Source organism: Oreochromis niloticus, linkage group LG6, assembly GCF_001858045.2.
Source record: "Oreochromis niloticus isolate F11D_XX linkage group LG6, O_niloticus_UMD_NMBU, whole genome shotgun sequence".
Lineage (NCBI taxonomy): Eukaryota > Metazoa > Chordata > Actinopteri > Cichliformes > Cichlidae > Oreochromis > Oreochromis niloticus.
In genome coordinates, this window is record NC_031971.2 from 24,318,830 (window position 1) to 24,325,009 (window position 6,180).

Genomic DNA, 6,180 nt, shown 5'->3' on the forward strand with positions numbered 1-6,180 from the left:
TTCCAGCTGTGTTTCCTGGTGTTTCCCATCTACCTAATTACCTTGTATGTGTTTATAGCCCTTATTTCCCTTTAGTTTTTTGTCGTATCATCCTGTTCCTGTACTGTTACTGCTCCCGTCGTCTCGTTTCATAGCTCTCTGTGTGTCTGTCTAGAGTTCCTGTGATTTCTCATGGGCCAGGTTTCCATCAATAACATTTGACACCAGCCTATGAGTCTGCATGTGGGGTCCTCCATCACTAAACCTGACATGCAGTTGCTTTTTTGCAGACATATTCACACAAACATGCAAACACATGTTTCTGCAACTTCTCTTCTTCCGTTTCTTTTTTAAATTCTAACTTTAAATTCATAAATAAGTTTGAAATTTCAGGCTCAACAAAGATGATATTCTCTCTCTCTCTCTCTCTCTCTCTCTCTCTCTCTCTCTCTCTCTATATATATATATATATATATATATATATATATATATTATTTCAATGGGATGACGCAGAGTAAAGGTTTAATGAAGACAAAAATTTAGAGATTAATCCCAGCTTCTAACAGGTTACAGATTTTTTGCAGGTTAGTTTTGTTGTATTAAAGCTGATCATGCTGTCAGATTTCTCTGTGAACATTAAAACAGCTAGAATAGTTTCCTCTTTTATAAAAGCATTTTTAAGTTATTCTTTAATTGCTTCACAACAGAAGCTTTTCCTTCCTTCATCTAATTATTGATGGAAGTCTTATTTGAAATCTAGTTTCCTGTTTTTGGCACGTTGTTTCTCTTACTCGAGTGCACTTTGTAGCCTTGTTCTGAAAAATGTGGCACAAATTTGATAATTTATCATCACTATTGTTTGACATTATTCTGGATTATTCCTCCTCTGTAACACTACAGAATTGCATTATCAGTCACATCATGTTTCTACGGCAACTTCGTCCTGTTTCCATCCTCGATTCAATGTTTCTGCACGACTCTGTTGCTGTAAATGAAGACTGCATCCACTTCAAACAGCAGAGTTCACACTGGATAATCGTTTCAAATTAAAAACACAGCGGCGATTCTTCAGACCAACATTTGCTTCTTTTAGACATGAACATATTGCAGTGCTGCATCTGCTCTGATAGCACAAGATAATCTGGATAAAAATAAGGAGGTATCAACTGCATCAAAGGCTTCTGACAGACTGATGAGAAACCATCACATCAGGATGTGGTGCAACGTCCAAAGCAGACAGCGAGTAATTTACAGGCAGTGATGTGATAAGCCTCCTAAGCCCGAGTGAAAAGAGCCTCACACAAAAAACTGGAAATGGATACGTAGGTTGGTGATGTGAGATGTTTCCAGCAAACGACAGGCTTCAGAGACGACGCTGCAGTCATTCATTACCGAGTCTGCACTTTGGCGTGACAGAGTACGGGCGGATTTTCACACCTGGGAAGATGGAAAAAGGAAGATGGACGTGTCTGAGATTGCATAAAAGGAATTCAGTGTACTTTAAATTCAATTTATTTTAGAAGGTGTGGGGAAATTGAAAGTAATTATTCATATTTGACATAGAAAGAAAATTGGGGGGTAAAAAACATTTATCCTACTTCTCTGGACCATGCTTTGGAAAAAAGAAACGCAGGAAATATAACATTAGGTGCAGATTAGTAAGACAGCTTCAGAGGAGGTTGTAGGCAGAAGCAGCCTACAGATGTACGCATGTAGATGCTGCATGTTAGATGCATCTCTGCAGCTTTCATCTTCCTTAAAAGGTAGTCTTTGTTTTAAGCTGATTTAATGATATTCTGACATAAAATGAAGCCACCACTGGCTGAACACACTGCCTGCTTTTGTAGCAGGAAGTGATTTTGATACTATTGATAGTGATTTTTGTTAGTCTGAGACAGTAATCATCGATATATTTCAATAAGCCTTATTAATATCCTCAAATAATCTATAGCATTTTTTGCTAAACAAACAAAAACAAAAAAAGAGGGTTAAGAATGAAAAAACACTCATGGCAACACCCCCCATTAGCCAGTCTTCTTCTGATTGGCTGCTACTTGCAAACAAAAAGGTGGGAGGGAGAGAGCTGTATGCCTGAGATGAGTACATGAAAGACGTCTGCTCTCACTCACATCATACAGAGCCAAGGGTAAAAGGAACAGAGTCTCTAAAGCAGTGACGTCATTATTTAATGCCGTTATAAATATATGACAGAAACTTGGGAAAAGCACAGGTCCCCTTAAACTTTTGAAAAAGCTGAGGTGCTGCCATCGTTTTTGACTCAGCTCCTGGGAGAAATCAGGCTTTAACTCTTGTTTATTCCCAGTGTTGTTAATGTGGGCAAGCCAGTTTGGAAACAAGTAAATTAAATGTCACCACAAAGGTACAAGTTTTTCTTTTCTCATCCAGTTTGTGAAAGAACCCATAAGGTTCAGCGTTACTGTTGCCCCAAACAAAAATCCCCTCCATTAACGTCCTTCAAAGTGACGTGTCGTTAATGATGTAAAACATTAACCTTTAGGCTAAAGAAGCAGCTCCTCATTCACTCACCGCAGGAAAATGATGTTTTTCACCACCGAGGCTCATTACTATAAAATTATGCAAAAACACTGCAGTACAAACGCTGCATTTAAAATCCTCGTGAAGTGCCAGCGCATTAGTCTGTAGTCCCATTAGAGTGTTTTTTCTGCATATTTAATGCTGTAGCTCTTTAAGGTGAAGTTGTTTTACCTGTTTTACTACCTGCTCAGTACCTTTTATATTATTTGTGAGCTAAAGGAGTTTATTTGAATACACGCCGCAGTCGAATCAAAAGGCACCTGAACTGTGAGGAGAAGCAGGAGGCTTACACGATAACCGATTTCATAAAAGCTTCATGTTTAATGTATTGAATCATATAAATTGATGTGTTGTTTATCTGTAAAACTTGGTGTGAATTGGCTAAAGTTGTGATAAAAGTTGTCTCTAAGATGTGAAATATCACTAAAAGTAATATATGAGAGAGATTGGTGTGTTAGATAGTGATAAAAGGATCTTAATAACTTCATTACAAGATAATCTGTACAGCATTGCTCATACAGACTTTTTTATGTGTATATTAACAAGAGATCAACTTAGAAGATGAGATGAAAGCAGGAGGAGAAGAGACTAAAAGACATAATGATTTTGGATTTTTGGATACTGTTTTATACAAACAGGGGTGAAGAATGCCAAACTTGTCATTCAGTCGTCTCAGATGTTATTTCGAGCTTTCTGGAAACAGAAACCTTTGGGTCAACAAAGGCTCATTCCATCTCAATTAATCAGATTAAAACAAATCTGGCTGTCACAGATTTACCTGAAAAAGGGGAGAAACTAGCATCAGGAGAAAAATGCACTCCCCACTGTCATTGTTTTCATTTACCTTCGTGTTTGATGGGTCATTTTAAAATTCCATTATCTACAAATCTACCTGAGCTAGATTTCTGATGTTTGAGGATGAATATCTGGTACTATGACTAGATGAATACTGACTGTGGCCTCAGGTTAAAGTCTTGAAATCTGTAGAATATTTGGATGTCTGATCTCAGCAGGTTTGGAGGCCTATAGAAATCCCAGCTTCACAGGTACGAGGCTGATATTTTATTTGCAGTTTCTCACATACAAGGCAGGTCAGGTGGATGATTTCACAGATATTAAAGCTTGAATATTAAGAAAAGAAAAATACATTTTCAGCCAACTTCAGTGTGATTTTCCAATGATATGACACAATGCACCTGATCCAAATGAACTTTTTCAGAAAGAGCAAGCTCCTGTTAATATTACATCCAAAATTCATGATGGAGTTCTCTCACATTTTATCAATGTGAATTTCTGAAGCAGTCATTCATGTACAGGAGCCAAAGATTGTTTGAGAAGCAGAGCAAGATGTTTTAATTCAATTTATGCACCGTGATCATCCAGGATGATCGAGCTTTGAGCCTGAGCAGATATTTTCCCTAAATGGTAAATGGCCTGTATTTGTATAGCGCTTTACTCAGTCCCTAAGGACCCCAAAGCGCTTTACACTACATTCAGTCATTCACCCATTCACACACACATTCACATACTGGTGATGGCAAGCTACATTGTAGCCACAGCTGCCCTGGGGAGCACTGACAGAGGCGAGGCTGCTGGACACTGGTGCCACCGGGCCCTCTGACCACCACCAGTAGGCAAACATGGGGTTAGTATCTTACCCAAGGATATTTGGCATGCAGCCAGGAGGCAGCCTGGGATCGAACCACCGACCTTCTGAAGGATCTTCTGAGGCTCAAGCTTTCCAGATAAAGGAAAATATTAAATGGCCCTTCAAAAATATGATGCTAGAAAAACTTCTAAAAACACCCTGACTTTCAACCCTTGGAATTCTTTTTTGAGAAAATGAAGGAGATCACTAACCATCTGTGGTGACACACTGACAGCCCACTCCGACCTCTGACCTTTCTTTGTTCCCTCCACCCTTCTGTACCTGAACTGTGAGCGGTCATTTTGGATCATGTGGCAAAATTTTAATTACCCCTTGTGGATAAATAAAGTGTTTTTTTGAATTTTCAACCAGTTACATGAACAGATTTTGACCTGCAAGAGCTGGAAAAAACACCAAACATTTGTCATGTTCACAGAAAAAGAGCTTTATGTTGGACTTTTATTGCTTTGTCCTGCATCAACACTGTGCCCAGAAACAGGCGGCGACAACAGCAGCGAAAGCATCTGACTTGACGGTTAAATGGCTCGATTAAGGAGGCGGTGTTTCGTGGTAATTTGTAACAGGAACACATCTTTTATCAGCTCCAAATGTGTCGCAGGCAGAAGCACAAACAGACAAAGGCTGTTTAATTCTGCTGCTGATGCAAGCTCACACAGCGCAATTCAAGGAGACGTGGAAGTGTTGTCACAGCTCGGCTCCCGAGCCCAGGCAAAAATAGAAAGAGCACGACAGCTGACGGTTATTACTGACTTTTATTGTAGCTAATTAACTGAAAGAAAGAGAGCCAACTGAACCATGAAGTGCGCTCATCAGTGGTGTTGGATGCAGGTGTGTGCGAAAAGTGAGGAGCATTGCCAGATCTTCACCAAACTCACAAAGAGGAGGCTCTTTTCTCGCTCTAATTTGTGCCTCTTCGTCTCCTCCGTCCTCCTGGCTGAGACCCGGAAATCAATTTCAATGCACCATCTTGGAGGGTGGCTTAACTCCTAAAAGGCATCGTGATGAAACTGGAGGCTTTTTTGGGAGACACATGACAGCTGGAATTCACCATTTGTTCATACTTTTACTTTTTTAACATGATCAAGCTTTTCTGTTCTCAGGTGTTTCTGTGTTTTTGAAACACTGGAGGTCTTGTCTCATCTCGTGACAATGCAAAAACATCACGAGCATCTGAGGTCATGAGCTCAGACGCTCAAAATTCACAGTGCAGCTGTGTCATTCTTTCTTCGTATCCCTTCCTCACCTCCCTCACTTGCATTCCTGGTGGGATGGACTGAGAATTCATTTGTAATCTTGGAAATGAGAACGGGAGAGAGAGCGAGGCCGAGCTCTAAGCTCAGGTGCTTTTATCCTGGTTCACAGACCAGGTGTGCCACATCCAAATCAGCTGATAACCATGGCTTGGCTTAGAGAGACAGAGCTGTAATTCACTTCTGTCTGCAGACTCTGTTAGAAAGCGGCCATCTTAGAGTGTTTATTAAAATTTCCTCGTTTGGGGTTATTTTTTTACCGATATGTTTTCTGTAAAGAAGAAACAAAACATTTTATTTTGTATTTTTACTTCGCCCTCTGATGGCTCTCAAATTTGCCATGCAAAGCCATATATTTATAAAAACAGAGATAGATTTTCAGTTCATTTCACTTCATTGGGTACATCTTGCTTGTGCCAGGTTGAATCCCCTTTTGCCTTCAGTGCTGCTTTAAATCTTCACACATTCAACGAGTTTCTGGAAACATTCCTCAGAGATTTTAGTTCATGTTGATATAACATATTAGGGATGGAGTGATCAGATACAATACTCAGTCTGTGGTTTAGTAGGTGGGGCCCAAAGAGTGCCAAAAACATGTCACCCACACCATTACACCACTGGCAGCCTGAATGGATCCATGTTTTCACGTTGTTTGCGCTAAATTCTGATCTTACCATCCAAATGTTGAAACGCGTTGTTTTTCTGATCTTCTGATGTCCAGGTATG